The 18,504-nt window shown below is 37.0% G+C and overlaps 1 protein-coding gene across 1 annotated transcript in view; it reads right to left on the bottom strand.

Annotated features, from left to right (window-relative positions):
- Positions 1–3,573: 3,573 nt before the first annotated feature.
- Positions 3,574–18,504, bottom strand: part of LOC122454590 — a 361,135-nt gene continuing 346,204 nt past the window's right edge. Inside the window, exon 3 of the mRNA XM_043489174.1 lies at positions 3,574–3,669. The gene's annotated coding sequence lies outside the window, so the exon portion shown is untranslated. The remainder of the gene's footprint in view (positions 3,670–18,504) is intronic.

The following is an 18,504-nucleotide window of genomic DNA, read 5'->3' as shown; positions in this document are numbered from 1 at the left end:
ACATTATCTGGAAGTGTCTTAAAAAAAATTATAATTCTTAGGTAGGTGCTATGTTGGACCACATGAAACTGAATCTGTGAAAGTGGCCCCTAAACACTGGTATTTAAAAACATTGTTCTACAATTCAGAGTTACAGTGAGTGTTGAGAACCACTCTACTAGCACTTTAACTCAATTCTCCTAAGCTTGATTTTTGGGGGAAACCTCCATGAGTAACTTCAGCAATGATTTTATTGGCAAATTTACATGTGATCATATAGAGAGAGCGTCCTCTATCTTATGCAGTTGATGCCCCAGTTTAGAATGCTGAAAAGCTTAGCTGAGATTGTGATCATCTTTATCCAAGACATGCCAATAGCAAGGATAGGAAGTTGGGGCTGAAACCCAAAGCTTTTTCAGGAACAAAATTAATAGCTATTTTTTTCCTACTCCCTTTACATGTATATGCCACATATCCAATTCTTTTAATTGATATATTTTCCTGCTCTTTACTCTTTTCTGGAAAGATTGTTTCAAATCCTATTTTAAATACAATGGAAGCAATTAATCACTGGTTTTGTTTTATATTTAGGATGTCAAATGATTTTTAAGACAAAATTATACAAATATATATTATAGCATAAAGGATAAATGCTTGCTTTAGTTACAAAGTGCTAAGAAAATTTCTTCATATGTCATATTTTTCACTTCCATTTTCAAGTAAAAATTGCTTTTCAAAAATAAAATTACCCTTAATTATATTGAAATGATTACAAATTGAACAACTATAAGATAATAATACAATCAGATGTCAAAATGTTAAGTACTAAAAAAAAAAGTTAAGTACTATTCTTACTGACATGTGAAAATATGAATATAAATTATTAATCTTAATTATAATAACTTTAATTTATGAACCATCTTTCATAACTCATATTTAAAAGTTACTTTTTAAATGTTTTGAACACATAGAGCATCTCCTTAAAATAACACTGTGTACAAATTCATTTTACTAGTTTATTCAGATGTGCATAAAAAATTACCAACAGAAAATACTGAAAGATTTGGGGAATTACAAGTAGTAGAAAGTATAATATGGTGAAACCAGATTTTATGTTGCTTAACTGAATAAAACAAACTCTGGAATTTGTCCTTCTTTATAGATACTACAAATTCCCCTATCCCAGTTCCTATCTCCTCCCAAACATCTGAGGAAAATTATCCAAAGGTTTGTCTCCTTACACAGGTGAAAGTCATCTATTCTGCATCACTTTTAAATGAATCCAGTGTAAAGAAATCATACCATAGAATTTCTACCAAATTAATTAATAATTTTTATATCTTTTGGCTTTTTAAAATATGTAAATTTGAAGCAATCATTAACTTAGGGAAAAGATAAGTACAGTACAAAGACCCTTTTCTCCTGAGACACTTAAGAGGAGATTGCCAACCCAAAAAACTTATATTATCTATAAACAAGGATATTATCCTATGTAACCACAATATAAGCATCAGTATAAGAAAATTAGCATTGATATATTACTACAACCTAATCCTCAGGGCAGTGGGATTATACTGATGGATGTTGATATACTTTCCCTGACTTTGAGAGCCAAGATATAAGGGCCAAGAATCTGTCACAATCAATGACCTTAGAGAGTACAATCTCATTCTCTGTCTTTTGGTTTAGATGCATAGGTAACCACCTGGGGATCTTCCAGATAGAATCCAGGTCTCCCGCACTGCAGACAGATTCTTTACCAGCTGAGTAACCAGGAAAGCCCAACCTAAATGGAGCTGCCTCAATTTCTGATATATTATAATTATGACTGTTCCTGGTAACATTACTTACTTTTTGGGCCTTAGAACCACCAAAATCACAGAGGCTCAATCAGAGATGAGTTATTAGATCTAATGGTGAAGAAAGCCACACTCACCCTTTTATAACAGGTTCTCGGCCCTTATATCTTGGCTCTTAGAGAGATATCCACTAGTTTAAACCAAGGCTCATATTTTGTGGAATCACATGCAGTTTATGTCTTATATAAGGACATTATCTCCTGGAGGGAGGCTGCTTTTCTCTTTGCTGATATTGGAGCTGAGTCCTTAGTAAGAGAGTCCACATTTTTCTTGGTCTGGACACTTTGGAATCAGGGAAAACATATCAATATCTATAAGCATAATCACACGGTCCCACTTTTCTATGACTTCCCTGGTGGCTCAGACGTTGAGGAGTCTGCCTGTAACACAGGAGACCCTGGTTCAGGCCCTGGGTCAGGAAGATCCCCTGGAGAAGGAAATGGCAACCCACTCCAGTATTCTTGCCTGGAAAATCCAATGGATGGAGGAGCCTGGCAGGCTACAATACACGGGTTCGCAAAGAGTCAGACATGACTGAGTGACTTCACTTCTTCACTTCATTGTCATAAAGTTGGAAAAATGTGTCGTGAAAGATAGCATGATGTTGAAGTTATTAGATAAGAAATGGTGCTTATAGAAGCACTTTGAACAAAGAAAGCAAAGTCCATATCTGGACATATGCCTATCTCAATAAAGAAAAAAATGCTACTTGTTTCATGGTATGAAGAATATAATGTGATTTCCTCAGGTTATTCCATTGAACCAATTAGCCATTATGAGTCGATAACATCTTTCTTTCAAAGCAATGTGGAAAATTAGATGTGTTGTTCAAACTTCTGCCAAAAGGATAGACTTCCTACTACCATTTTTTTTATAGGGTGGTGGTTTTAAGATATGTGTTCAGATGCTTTGACATTTCTCTCAATATTGGGAGATTTATGGTCCCTTCTTTGAACCTGGGAAGATTTATGAATGATGTGTCTAGTGGAATACAGAAAAAGTAACATTATGTGACTTGTGAGGATAAACTCTACAAGGCCAACTAACTTTTGTTTCACTCATTGAGAATATTCACTCTGAAGCCCTTAGCCACCATATTAAAACTCCAATCTTTTTCAGCCACTATGCTGCAAAAGTCATGAATAGTTCTTCCAGTTGACCACCTCAGGTAAGCGTATCCTTCCTGTTATTCTTGCCAAGTCAATTGGCATATAAGTGAAGCCATCTTGAACATTCCAGACCAAACATTCACCAATGAGTACTGTCAGATGACCTTTATTGGCACCATATAGAACAGATTATCCACCCAGCTTAGCCCTTCCCAAATTTCTGACCCATAAAATCATGGTATACAATAAAACAATTGTTGTTTTTCACTTGTTGCACCACAGTGGATAACCAGAGCACAGAATGACCTCCTGAGTCACTTCAGCTTTAATCCACTAAAAATTCACTTCTGTTCCTACCATCTAAAATTGAAATCCACATTTTTTAATATTCATTAACTAATCTTGAACTCCTCACAGACCCTTAGGCATTTTTTCTTTTAAAGCTTTGCTGAATCAGAAGTAAGTACTATGGGAATTTCAATGATGCTTGTTTGCAAATAACTTGTGACTTTGAGGGCTGAGTCATGCTATTTTAATTAATGATGCGATGATGCAACACCCCTTAACCCTTTAAATCACTGGATCACATAACACTAAAGATGAGGAGTTGAAGTAATATGTTCATGGTGTTCTCTTTTTTAGATATTTTTTCTCTGCAAAGACTCACTGGTAAACCAGAAGGGTCCAATAGAGAAAGCAGAAGTCAATGAGGCATCCATTCACTGCAAATAAACACAAAAGAGAGAAGTGAAGCAATATCCTGGTCTAATTCCTTCCCTGTCCTTTAATCTCCTAAGCATCATGTTACAAAATCATTTGTAAGGGCGGCCGTGTGATCATTCCACAGGGCTCAGCATCCTAAGGCAGAGAACACAATCAAAACAAACAAACAAAAACTGAGAATATGGCTTAGCATAGTGAAGTCAATGCTATTGAACGGTACATTATATCCCTGACTTGAAGGACATAAGAATCCATAACACTTTGAAAAGCTACAGGCTGTTTCCAGGCATAGAGACATTTAGGAAGTATCTGTGCATGAGTACTTAAACACAATTATTAATTCTTTTGTGCCAAATATTTTTTCGGGTGATACTAGAATTGAGAGTCCATTGGGCAGCAACGAGATCAAACCAGTCAATCCTATAGAAAATCAACTCTGATTATTCATTGGAAGGACTGATGCTGAAGCTGAAGCTCCAATACTTTGGCCACCTGATGTGAATAGCCAACTCATTGGAAAAACCTTCATGCTGGGAAAGATTGAAGGCAGGAGGAGAAGTGGATGACAGAGGATGAGATGGTTGGATGGCATCTTTGATTCACTGGACATGGGTTTGAGCAATCTCCAGGAGATGGTGAGGGAGAGGGAGACCTGTGTGCTGCAGTCCATGGGATCACAGAGTTGGATATGACTGAAGAACTGAACAACAACAAGCCATTCAACCACAACCAAAGAGGAACATTTCTAGGCTAAATAGTAGGGCTTGTAGCTGATTCTGTTGAGATCTACCTACTATTTCCTGCCCTGTCCTAGAATTTGAACTGGTAAGCTTTCTGTAGGCAGTGTATGATTATCTAGAAGCAATCTTACTGCTCATATATTAGATCATATATACAGGATACAGAGTATAATATAGCTCCAGGAAAGAAACTGTGCCCCAAACCTGAATATTAGATAAGGAAGCTTCATTTATAAATATACTTTTGTGAACATATCAAGTAGTCTGATGTATCTTACAGTGATATATTTGGAAATAGGGGCTTCCCTGGTGGCTTATAAATAAAGAATGCACCTGCCAATGCAAAAGATACAGGTTCGATCCCCAGGTCAGGAAGATCCCCTGGAGAAAGAAATGGCAACCCACTAAAGTATTCTTGCTTGAAAAATCCCATGGCCAGAGGAGCCTAGCAAGCTATAGTCCATGGGTTGACAAAAGAGTTGGACATTATTTAGGGACTAAACAATAACAACAGCAACAATTTGGAAACAGCTCTTTTGATGATTCCTAATAAAATGCTTCCCACCATCTGGCAGCATTGCTTCCACTAGTTTCCTATAAGAAGCTGGACACAGTCAAGAAATTATTTTCATTGAATAACTGCCAACTCAATGGCTCCTAGTATGCTCTGCTGAAAATATATCCTTAGCACTTTGTGAAAGCAAACTCATATGTCATAAGCTATCTATTTCCTAAGCCTCCAAACCAGTCAACTGAAAGACTTCAGACACCAACTGCACTACCAGCAGGTTAGCTTATCCCAGTCTTCCCTAAACTCTCTGAGCCACAGCCTATTCAAATTAAGCACTCTTAATACCCAGACTCTTAAAGCAGATGATTATATAATTATGAAGCAGAATACTACATTTCTTTTCCTCATAGGTTTATGATTAAAAAGAATAGAATTTCCAATTGAGCTTTCTCTTTTCAGTCTGGAAATTATTATAGGAAAATCTTTCAGTCCTTTTCACCATCCTCTGCATGGTAGAAACATTTTCTATTCTTATTGGAAAGAACCTAACATTAACTCTGTGGAGTTTTACTGAGGCATGAACAGAAGCAGAGCAGAAGAAGAATAAGCATGCCTTGTTTCTTATTTTATTTAACACGCCCACTTGCTAGTGCTTTTTTCTTCCCACTTCCTCCTGTGCTTCAGGAATAAAAGAATAATCTGACTAAGCAGTACACGCCTCACAAAGTCAGACTACAGTCTGATTCTTCATGTTCTGGCTCATCTTTTGAGCATTTGGAAGATAAATTAATTTAAAAATGCACTCTATAGTCCCAGACTCTTTGTTCAGGGGATATGTGTGATATGTGGTTGATTTCTGTAGAAGCTAGTCATCTTTATGCAAACTTCTAGTATCATTTTCAAAATATTTTCTGCATTTTCAGGATTCTTCTCTGATGCTTGCATGGCAGTAATATACCATATATTATCTACTTTTCTCTTGTAATATGTTCAGAAATATGCATAAAGTATTAAGTCAATAAAGTCCCAACAGTGCCACATGGGTAATTTTTCATTCAATAGTTGATACCTATGCTGAGACAGTTCTCTGCAAGCTTGTGTCTCAGGAGGGAAAAAAAAAACAAAAACAGAGTAGGCAAGTGAGATTGGCAATTGTCGAAACAATTGCATATGCCAGGACTTTAAGAATAACCAAATAAGAAGGCAACAAGAGCTGGTTCAGAGCTGATCTGGTTTCATATGATTTACCTGACACTTACACCCAATCATTTCACTTGACACAGAGCACTCATCCTTTGAGTACTTTAGATTATTTTGGTAATAGGAAACACAACAACAAAAGTACAGGAATTCAGCTCCATGTTCTGTAAGATTAGATAGCAATAAATGGTAAATTACTCTGTCTTTATTAAAGATTTGTTGAAATGCCTTCTGTTGGGTATTTTCTGTTTGTATGAAATCTATATTTCAACCAACTGCAGACAGTGCAATACTATAGTATTTAAATACTATTGAAAAATCTGCATTTAAAATGGCTTGTGTATTCCTAACCATGTTATTCAAGGGCCAACCATATTTGGACATTGTCAGTATGTATATACCACCATTCACTTCTTTCCCTCTCCTATAGAGAAGCTTTTTACCTATGTGCCATTGAGAACAATACAACTCTTCATATCAATGCATTGTACATGTACTCCTAGTTTTTTTTTTTTTTTTTTTGCTAAAATAATATTTATTCACCAATCTTGGACCACTACAGGATTTTAGGTTATTGATTTAACATCTAAATTTCTTTTTTTTTTTTTTTTAATTTTTTTATTAGTTGGAGGCTAATTACTTCACAACATTTCAGTGGGTTTTGTCATACATTGACATGAATCAGCAATAGATTTACACTATTCCCCATCCCGATCCCCCCTCCCACCTCCCTCTCCACCCGATTCCTCTGGGTCTTCCCAGTGCACCAGGCCCGAGCACTTGTCTCATGCATCCCACCTGGGCTGGTAATCTGTTTCACCATAGATAGTATACATGCTGTTCTTTTGAAATATCCCACCCTCACATTCTCCCACAGAGTTCAAAAGTCTGTTCTGTATTTCTGTGTCTCTTTTTCTGTTTTGCATATAGGGTTATCGTTACATCTTTCTAAATTCCATATATATGTGTTAGTATGCTGTAATGTTCTTTATCTTTCTGGCTTACTTCACTCTGTATAATGGGCTCCAGTTTCATCCATCTCATTAGGACTGGTTTGCAAATTGAATCTTTTTGACGGCCTGAGTAAATATTCCATGGTGTATATGTACCACAGCTTCCTTATCCATTCATCTGCTGATGGGCATCTAGGTTGCTTTCATGTCCTGGCTATTATAAACAGTGCTGCGATGAACATTGGGGTGCACGTGTCTCTTTCAGATCTGGTTTCCTCAGTCTGTATGCCCAGAAGTGGTATTGCTGGGTCATATGGCAGTTCTATTTCCAGTTTTTTAAGGAATCTCCACACTGTTTTCCATAGTGGCTGTACTAGTTTGCATTCCCACCAACAGTGTAAGAGGGTTCCCTTTTCTCCACACCCTCTCCAGCATTTATTGCTTGTAGACTTTTGGATAGCAGCCATCCTGACTGGTGTGTAATCCTAGTTTAAATGTACATGTATCTGTTACTATTAAAACTAAATATTTGCTCATATGCTTTTTGAACATACGTGGTTCCTGTTCTATGAAACACTTGTTCAAGACTTTTAGCAATTTCTGTTGGAATTTGGGTGTTTTCTAATTTGGTATTTATATATTTCACAATAATTGATGCTCAATGCATATAGATGCAAAATTTTGAATTTTAGTACATAAATAAACAAGATGTCATAAACATTTTCCTTTCGTTTACATTTGTTTAAAGAACTTACAGATGTTCAAGCTGAATTTAGAGAAGGCAGAGATCAAATTGCCAACATCTGTTGGATCACAGAAAAAGGAAGAGAGTTTCAGAAAAACATCTACTTCTGCTTCATTGACTACACCAAAACCTTTGACTGTGTGGTTCACAACAAACTGTGGAAAACTCCTCAAGAGATGGGAATGCCAGACCACCTTACCTGCCTCCTGAGAAATCTGCAAGAAGTCAGGAAGCAACAGTTAGAACCAGACATGGAACAATGAACCGGTTTCAAACTGGGGAAGGAGTATGCCAAGGTTATATATTATTACCCGGTTTATTTAACTTATATGCAGAATACATCATGTGAAATGCCAAACTGGATGAAGCACAAGCTGGAATCAAGTTTGCTGGGGGAAATATCAATAACCTCAGATATGCAGATGACACTACCCTTATGGCAGAAAGTGAAGAGGAACTAAAGAGCTTCTTGATGAAAGTGAAAGAGAATGGAAAAGTTGGCTTAAAACTTAACATTCAAAAAACTAAGAACATGGCATCTTGTCCCATCACTTCATGGCAAATAGATGGAGAAACAATGGAAACTGAGAGACTTTATTTTCTTGAGCTCCAAAATGACTGCAGGTGGTGACTGCAGCCTTGACATTAAAAGACGCTTCCTCCCTGGAAGAAAAGCTATGACAAACCTAGACAGCACATTAAAAAGCAGAGACATTACTTTGGTGACAAGGGTCCCTCTAGTAAAAGCTATGGTTTTTCCAGTAGTCATGTATGGATGTGAGAGTCAGACTATAAAGAAAGCTGAGCACCAAAAGAACTGATACTTTTGAACTGTGGTGTTGGAGAAGACTCTTGAGAGTCCCTTGGACTGCAAGGAGATCCAACCAATCAATCCTAAAGGAAACAAGTGATGAATATTCATTGGAAATACTAATGCTGAAGCTGAAGCTCCAATACTTCAGCCACCTAATGAGAAGAACTGACTCATTGGAAAAGACCCTGATGCTGAGAAAGATTGAAAGCAGGAGGAAAAGGGGATGACAGAGGATGAGATGGTTGGATGACATCACTGACTCAATGGACATCAGTTTGAGCAAGCTCTGGGAGCTGGTGATGGACAGGGAAGCCTGGTGTGCTGCAGTCCATGGGGTGGCAAAGAGTCAGATATGACTGAGCGACTGAACTGAATTGAACTGAAAGAATGGTGGTAGTGGTGGTTTAGTCGCTCTGTCATGTCCTACTCTTGTGACCTCATGGACTCTAGCCCACCAGGCTCCTCTGTCCACGGGATTTCCCAGACAAGAATAACGGGGTGGGTTGTCATTTCCTTCTCCAGGAGATATTCCCAACCCAAGAATCAAATTCTGGTCTCCTGCATTGGAGGTGGATTCTTTACCTACTGAACGACAAGGGAAGCTCCACTTCAAGAATATAGTTTTTAATTACTGATTAAACTTCTGATGTGTATTTCTCTTTGCAGTTCGACTGAGATACCTAAGGATAAGAATAGTAATGTTCTGTGCTCTTTCCCTAGCTCAATGATTCCAATTAGGTGTTGGTTTTGTCAGGAGACAAACACCCTCTATATCACCAGCAAATAAAAAAATAGCCATGACTGTTTGGAATGGACTTTAGAGAACTCATTTCCATTCAAGTGTTGCTGCTGCTGCTGCTGCTAAGTCGCTTCAGCTGTGTTCGACTCTGTGCGACCCCACAGATGGCAGCCGATCAGGCTCCGCTGTCCCTGGGATTCTCCAGGCAAGAACACTGGAGTGGGTTGCCATTTCCTTCTCCAATGCATGAAAGTGTTAACCAATTATAATTCAAGGGCCTTTTATTTACAGCATAATACAGATTACATAATTTATATATGATATACATGGAAATTTATTTTTTCCAATGCTTGGTATGAGAAAAGATAACTACATCAATGATTATCTGTAAGAAGATATTTAGACATAGCTTCTTTATGTTCAGACATATTATCTTTCAAAGAAAAAATGATGAAACCCATTAGTAAAAAATTCTATAGAAAAAAATTAAGAACAAAGCCCCTTAAACCCATCACATATAGATAATCATAAAAAAAATTATTACACTTAGAGCATCTCTACTCCATGAGTACATTTCTAAAAATGTTATGAGAAATTATTTTGGCTATTATATATGGCTCAATTTTCTTTTGCCTATTTTATTTATTATGCATATACTCAGTCAGTTCAGTCTCTCAGTCCTGTCTGTCTCTTTGCGACCCCACAAACCCCTGCACAACAGGCCTCCCTGTCCATCACCAACTCCTGCAGTCCACCCAAACCCATGTCCATTGAGTCGGTGAAGCCATCCAGCCATCTTATCCTCTGTCGTCCCCTTCTCCTCCTGCCCCCAATCCCTCCCAGCATCAGGGTCTTTACCAATGAGTCAGCTCTTCACATGAGGTGGCCGAAGTATTGGAGTTTCAGCTTCAATGCCAGTCCTTCCAATGAATACCCAGGACTGATCTCCTTTAGGATGGACTGCTTGGATCTCCTTGCAGTTCAAGGGACTCTCAACAGTCTTCTGCAACACCACAGTTCAAAAGCATCAATTATTCGGCGCTCGCTTTCTTCACAGTCCAACTTTCACATCCATTATGACCACTGGAAAAACCATAGCCTTGACTAGATGGACCTTTGTTGACAAAGTAATGTCTCTGCTTTTTAATATGCTATCTAGGTTGGTCATAACTGTCTTTCCAAGGAGTAAGCGTCTTTTAATTTCATGCCTGCAGTCACCATCTGCAGTGATTTTGGAGACCAGAAAAATAAAGTCAGCCATTGTTTCCACTGTCTCCCCATCTATTTGCCATGAAGTGATGGGACCGGATGCCATGATCTTAGTTTTCTGAATGTTGAGCTTTAAGCTAACATTTTCACTCTCCTCTTTCACTTTCATCAAGAGGCTCTTTAGTTCTTCTTCACTTTCTGACATAAGGGTAGTATCATCTGCATATCTGAGGTTATTGATATTTCTCCCGGCAATCTTGATTCCAGCTTGTGCTTCCTCCAGCCCAACATTTCTCATGATGTACTCTGCATATAAGTTAAAGAAGCAGGGTGACAATATACAGCCTTTGACATACTCCTTTTCCTATTTGGAACCAGTCTGTTGTTCCATGTCCAATTCTAACTGTTGCTTCCTGATCTGCATACAGGTTTCTCAGGAGGCAGGTGGTCTAGTATTCCCATCTCTTTCAGAATTTTCGACAGTTTGTTGTGATCCACACAGCCGAAGGTTTTGGCATAGTCAATAAAGCAGAAATAGATGCTCATCTGGAACTCTCTTGCTTCTTCAATGATCCAGCAGATTTTAGCAATTTGATCTCTGGTTCCTCTGCCTTTTCTAAAGCCAGCTTGAACATCTGGAAGTGCACGGTTCATGTATTGCTGAAGCCTGGCTTGGAGAATTTTGAGCATTACTTTACTAGCTTGTGAGGTGAGTGCAATTGTGCAGTAGTTTGAACATTCTTTGGGATTGTCTTTCTTTGGGATCAGAATGAAGACTGACCTTTTCCAGTCCTGTGGCCACTGCTGAGTTTTCCAAATTTGCTGGCATATTGAGTGCAGCACTTTCATAGTATCATCTTTCAGGATTTGAAATAGCTCAATTGGAATTCCATCACCTCCACTAGTTTTGTTTGTAGTGATGCTTCCTAAAACCCCCTTGACTTCACGTTCCAGGATGTCTGGCTCTAGGTGAGTGATCACACCATCGTGATTATCTGGGTTGTGAAGATCTTTTTTTGTACAGTTCTTCTGTGTATTCTTGCCACCTCTTCTTAATATCTTCTGCTTCTGTTAGGTCCATGCCATTTCTGTCCTTTATTGAGCCCTTCTTTTCATGAAATGTTCCCTTGGTATTTCTACTTTTCTTGAAGATATCTCTCATATTTCCCATTCTATTGTTTTCCTCTATTTCTTTGCTTTGATCGCTGAGGAAGGCTTTCTTATCCCTCCTTGCTATTCTTTGGAACTTTGCATTCAAATGGGAAAATCTTTCCTTTTCTCCTTTGCTTTTTGCTTCCCTTCTTTTCACAGATACTTGTAAGGCCTCCTCAGACAGCCATTTTGCTTTTTATTTGAAAGTCTTCTTTAAGGTAATTATATTAATATTTATCATGTTTGTAATAGAAATACCTATTATTAAAAATAAAATAATGATTAAAAATCATTGTAGTATCTTGTTATAACACTTTAATTTTGCTACCAGATATATCAGTGATTCAAACCGTAGCTTTTTTCAGAATTATTTGGAAATTAAAATTCTATATAACCATATATTTATATCTGTAATACTTCCATTCATAACATCATCATCTTGCTTTTTTCTGTTATATATTATTGACATATATATGTAACAATAAATAAAAACAAACACACATTAAATATTCTTCTAAATATGTTCTCATCATGCCCATAGCACCTATCTGCATACCTGTATGTATTTCTATGTAGCAACATGTAGTTGTATTGTGTCCTGTATAATTTTTAAAACGATGTACTTTGTTTTTGCGGTATGAGTCATATCTTAAGCTTCTCAAAAACATATCTAATTCCATTGTCTTAATTGGTGTATTCAAAATACCAGTTCAGTTCAGTCGCTCAGTCTTGTCTGATACTGCAACTCCATGGATTGCAGCATGCCAGGCCTCCCTGTCCATCACCAATTCCTGGAGTTTACTCAAACTCATGTCCCTTGGGTCAGTGATGCCATGCACCCATCTCATCCTCATTCATCCCCTTCTCCTCCTGCCTTCAATCTTTCCCAGCATCAGAGTGTTTTCAAATGAGTCATTTCTTTGCATCAGGTTGCCAAAGTATTGGAGCTTCAGCATCAGTCTTTCCAATGAATATTCAGGACTGATTTCCTTTAGGATGTACTGATTGGATCTCCTTGCAGTCCAAGAGACTCAAGAGTCTTCTGCAACACCACAATTCAAAAGCATCAATTCTTCGGCGCTCAGCTTTCTTTATAGTCTAACTCTCACATCCATATGTGACTACTGGAGAAACTATAGCTTTTACTAAAGGGACCTTTGTCGGCAAAGTAATGTCTCTGCTTTTTAATACGCTATCTAGGTTGGTCGAAATGTTTCTTCCAAGGAGCAAGCGTCCTTTAATTTCATGGCTGCCGTTACCATCTGCAGTGATTTTGGAGCCAAAAAGAAAGTCTGTCACTGTTTCCACTGTTTCCCCATCTATTTGCCATGAAGCAATGGGACCAGATGCCATGATCTTAGTTTTCTGAATGCTGAGCTTTAAGCCAACTTTTTCACTCTCTTCTTTCACTTTCATCAAGAGCTTCTTTAGTTCCTCTTTGCTTTCTGCCTTAAAGGTGGTGTCATCTGCATATCTGAGGTTATTGATATTTCTCCTGGCAATCTTGATTCCAGCTTGGGATTCATCCTGCCCAGCATTTTGCATGATATACTCAGATATAAGTTAAATAAGCAGGGTGACTACATACAACCTTGACGTACTCCTTTTCCTATTTGGAACCAGTGTGTTGTTCCATGTCCAGTTCTAACTGTTGCTTCCTGACCTGCATACAGATTTCTCAGGAGGCAGGTCAGGTGGTCTGGTATTCCCATCTCTTTAAGAATTTTCCAGTTTGTTGTGATCCACACAAAGGCTTTGGAATAGCCAATAAAGCAGAAGTAGATGTTTTTCTGGAACCCTCTTGTGTTTTCGATGATACAATGGATGTTGGCAATTCTATCTCTGGTTCCCCTGCCTTTTCTAAAACCAGCTTGTACATCTGGAAGTTCACGGTTCATGTACTGTTGAGGCCTGGCTTGGAGCATTTTGAGCTTTACTCTGCTAGCATGGGAGATGAGTGTAATTGTGTGGTAATCTGAGCATTGTTTGGCATTGCCTTTCTTTGGGATTCAAAATACCAGTGGGTTTTTAAATCTCTATATTTGAAATAAAGATGAAGATTTGGGATACACCTAATAATTCCTTATCCACACATTTCAAATATATTAATATTGTCTGCACTGTTTGCTGATTCATGTGTATTTTGTTTTGAAGACCTATGCTTGGGTAAATAATATTATATGTATGAAATATTTTTTAAATTGACTTTTCTGTATTATGTGATATCTGTTTATATCTAGTAATAGTTCTTGATTTGGTGTCTGCTTATCTTATGTTAACATAGACACTCTAATTTTCTTTGGATTTATGCTTGCATGATATATATTGCTAACCTCTATATATTTTTATATTTGAAATGCTAATATTGTAGATGTATAATTGGACTTGTTTTCTTTAATCTAAAAATCTCTTTCCTTTATTTGGTATTATTATCAAGGTTGCTTTTGATGTCAAGATTGTCATTTGATTAAAATCTCTCTTCCTATTATTTTTTTATTTCTTCTCTTTGTCTTTGTACTCTGCTTCTGTATTTCTCTACCTTTTTCCTTTTCTGAATATTTGAGTTTTTCATTTTTTCATTTTCTCTGTACTACTGACTTACAATTTAACCCCCTTTTTGTAATTTTGTTAGTGATTGCTCTAGGACTTTCAATATATACTTATATTTAATTAATCACAACCTATTTTTAAGTAACTCTACTGCTTCATTTATAGTGTAGGAAATTTATAACTGTATAATTCCAAAATATTTTTCCTATTTTTTGTTCTATTGTTCCCATGCCTTTTCTTTATAAGCATGCTCTAAAACAATAATAAACTTATACACTTTTCCTTTTTGAATGTATTTTAATATAACTGAAATAAAAATGAAAGAAAAATATTTCAAAGTTAATTTTAACTTTTAACAAAGAGCATTATTTTATCAACCAACACACGTTTTTGAAAGATATCATAATTCTTTTATATGTAGAATTTCATTCAGTGTTTGCTACAGTTCAGCTTAATAGTATTTTTTTCTGTGTGTTTGTGAGAGAGCCTTTTTTTTTTTATTTTTTTAAATTTTTTTTATTAGTTGGAGGCTAATTACTTCACAACATTTCAGTGGGTTTTGTCATACATTGATATGAATCAGCCATAGATTTACACTTATTCCCCATTCCGATCCCCCCTCCCACCTCCCTCTCCACCCGATTCCTCTGGGTCTTCCCAGTGTACCAGGCCCGAGCACTTGTCTCATGCATCCCACCTGGGCTGGTGATCTGTTTCACCATAGATAGTATACATGCTGTTCTTTTGAAACATCCCACCCTCACCTTCTCCCACAGAGTTCAAAAGTCTGTTCTGTATTTCTGTGTCTCTTTTTCTGTTTTGCATATAGGGTTATCGTTACCATCTTTCTAAATTCCATATATATGTGTTAGTATGCTGTAATGTTCTTTATCTTTCTGGCTTACTTCACTCTGTATAATGGGCTCCAGTTTCATCCATCTCATTAGAACTGATTCAAATGAATTCTTTTTAATGGCTGAGTAATATTCCATGGTGTATATGTACCACAGCTTCCTTATCCATTCATCTGCTGATGGGCATCTAGGTTGCTTCCATGTCCTGGCTATTATAAACAGTGCTGCGATGAACATTGGGGTGCACGTGTCTCTTTCAGATCTGGTTTCCTCAGTGTGTATGCCCAGAAGTGGGATTGCTGGGTCATATGGCAGTTCTATTTCCAGTTTTTTAAGGAATCTCCACACTGTTTTCCATAGTGGCTGTACTAGTTTGCATTCCCACCAACAGTGTAAGAGGGTTCCCTTTTCTCCACACCCTCTCCAGCATTTATTGCTTGTAGACTTTTGGATAGCAGCCATCCTGACTGGCGTGTAATGGTACCTCATTGTGGTTTTGATTTGCATTTCTCTGATAATGAGTGATGTTGAGCATCTTTTCATGTGTTTGTTAGCCATCTGTATGTCTTCTTTGGAGAAATGTCTGTTTAGTTCTTTGGCCCATTTTTTGATTGGGTCATTTATTTTTTTGGAATTGAGCTGCAGGAGTTGCTTGTATATTTTTGAGATTAATCCTTTGTCTGTTTCTTCATTTGCTATTATTTTCTCCCAATCTGAGGGCTGTCTTTTCACCTTACTTATAGTTTCCTTTGTAGTGCAAAAGCTTTTAAGTTTCATTAGGTCCCATTTGTTTAGTTTTGCTTTTATTTCCAATATTCTGGGAGGTGGGTCATAGAGGATCTTGCTGTGATTTATGTCGGAGAGTGTTTTGCCTATGTTCTCCTCTAGGAGTTTTATAGTTTCTGGTCTTAAATTTAGATCTTTAATCCAGTATGGTACTGGCACAAAGACAGAAATATAGATCAATGGAACAGAATAGAAAGCCCAGAGATAAATCCACGAACCTATGGACACCTTATCTTTGACAAAGGAGGCAAGGATATACAATGGAAAAAAGACAACCTCTTTAACAAGTGGTGCTGGGAAAATTGGTCAACCACTTGTAAAAGAATGAAACTAGAACACTTTCTAACACCATACACAAAAATAAACTCAAAATGGATAGAGCCTTTTTTTAATTTTGAAAAATTTTTATACCCTGCAATTTTGAAAAATAATTTTGCTGGTATGAAATGCCAGGTTGACATATATTATTTCTGCTTAGTTTTTATTCTTTTAATCCTTTGAAACTATTGATTTATTATCTTCAAATCTATGTAGTTTCTGATGAGAAATCAGCTTATTTTCTTATCATTGTTCTGTATGTGACATGCTCTTTTGCTTCCTTTAAACTTCTGTCTTATCTTTGGTTTTCATAATTTTGGTATAATGTGTCTAAATAATCTGGTATTTTTAGATAAGTTATTTTTGATATGATTATTGTGATTTGATAAAGATCTTTTCTTTTTAATTTTGTATTTCTTCTGTTTGTTCTTTGTGTCCTGTTTCTCCATTTTTCTCTACCTGTAATTTTCTGTTTTGCTTTTATTTTCTTTGTAGTTTCCCCTACTATAATATAAAGTGAATTTACTCTTTTCTTTCTTTCTTTTTGGCATTTGTTTTGTTTGCTCTTCTCTGAATTTCTTGGATCTGTGTTTTTTTGATGCCTTTCATTATTTGTCAGAAATGTTCATTCATCAAGTTTTCAAACATTTTTTGCTCTTTTGTATCTCTCTTCATCTTCTGGGATTCCAGTTGCATACATGTTAGGCCATTTGATATTGTGTGCTAGATCTTGGGTGCTCCGCCCTGATTGTTTTCTTCTGTTGTTTGGTTTGTTTCCTTATACTCTCTTCTTTTTTGTTTGATTTACTTTGGATAATTTTCACCAATCTAAGCTCATGTTCATAGATTCTTTCCTCAGCTGTGTTGTTTACTGCTAAGTTTTTTAAAGGCATTCTTCACTTCTGTTACAATAATTTTTACATTTCACCTTTCCATTTCTCTCTTCTTTCTGTCTCTCTGTTGAAATTCCTCATATAGTCATGCACATTGTTCTGCTAAGGGTGTTAAAATTTTAATTTTAGTTATTTTCCTAGTCTGAAGTGGAATGGGTTTTGGATACTGTCATTGCCTTCCTTCATCATTGCTTTCAAATTCCTCTATTGTCACAGTGTGCTTAACGTAAGATTTGGTTTTCTAGAAATTCTTTTTCATGTTCATTTCTGTCCTCAGTTTTAAGTCTTTGCTATGTGTCTGTGTCTCCACTTGTTCTTTTCTCCCCTGTAGACTGCTGCTTGTTACCAAGGAGAGCTAACCTGGTCTGGGGCTTGGGGAGTGAGCAGGGGAGTTGGTTTTGTTTTTTTTTTTTTTTTTTTTTTTGGTGTCCTATTCCAGTCTCAGTCCCAGGTGGGTCTTAGGTCACTGAGTCACAGATGTGGGGTCTTCTCAGGGAATCTATCCTTTCCCTGGTGATTCAGATGGTAAAGAATCCACCTGCAATGCAGGAAACCTGGGTTCAGACACCAAGTGAATGGAATGGCAACCCACTACAATATTCTTGACTGGGAAATCCCATGGACAGAGGAGCCAGATGGACTACAGCCCATGGGGTCACAAAGAGTTGGACATGACTGAGTGACTAACACAACTTGTCACTTCCCTACACTGAGTCCTCTGATGACATGCTGAAGATGATTTATTTCCCTCCCCAGGGGTAAAGGACTTTTTCTTTTCCCTTTCTTCAGCTTTGACATTCTTTTCTGTTCCTTTGGTGTAACAAATTTGCTTACCCTTGTCCTGCCAGTTTGGCTTTTGCTCCTTGGAATAAAATCATCTGAGTGAGTGTTCACTCTTTTACTATAGTAGCAGCTGCTTCCCTGCTCCACAATTGCACTATGGAAGGGGATTTCTCCAGTGTATTAACAAGCTCCAGTATTTCTCATGAGTATCTTATGGACATCATTGGTGGTGAGCCTGTGAGTGGGTATAAACTCTTTTTATGTTTTTGTCTATCAGATATCATGCTTTCATATTAGCTAGCTATTATACAGTCTTTTAGTTCAACAGTTTAATCATTGTTGTATCATCAAGACCTAAAACAGTGACTGAAAAGAGGAAGTCTGTGGTAATATTTTTTTAAAAAATATTTGATTTAGTTCATATCTTACTGATTTCAATTCATCATATGGTTATATGAGAAGTTTCAGTAATGTTCCTAAATATAACAATTCTAGTTTTTGTTTTATCAATACTAAACATGATGTGTGTGTATGCGTTTGTGTGTTTATTCTAAAGAAATGTCCCAACCCAGGGATCAAACCCAGGT

This window comes from Cervus canadensis, chromosome 16 (assembly GCF_019320065.1).
Source record: "Cervus canadensis isolate Bull #8, Minnesota chromosome 16, ASM1932006v1, whole genome shotgun sequence".
NCBI classification, from domain to species: Eukaryota; Metazoa; Chordata; class Mammalia; order Artiodactyla; family Cervidae; genus Cervus; species Cervus canadensis.
Note: the sequence above shows the minus strand (reverse complement) of the source record. Positions and strands in the feature narration are given on the sequence as shown.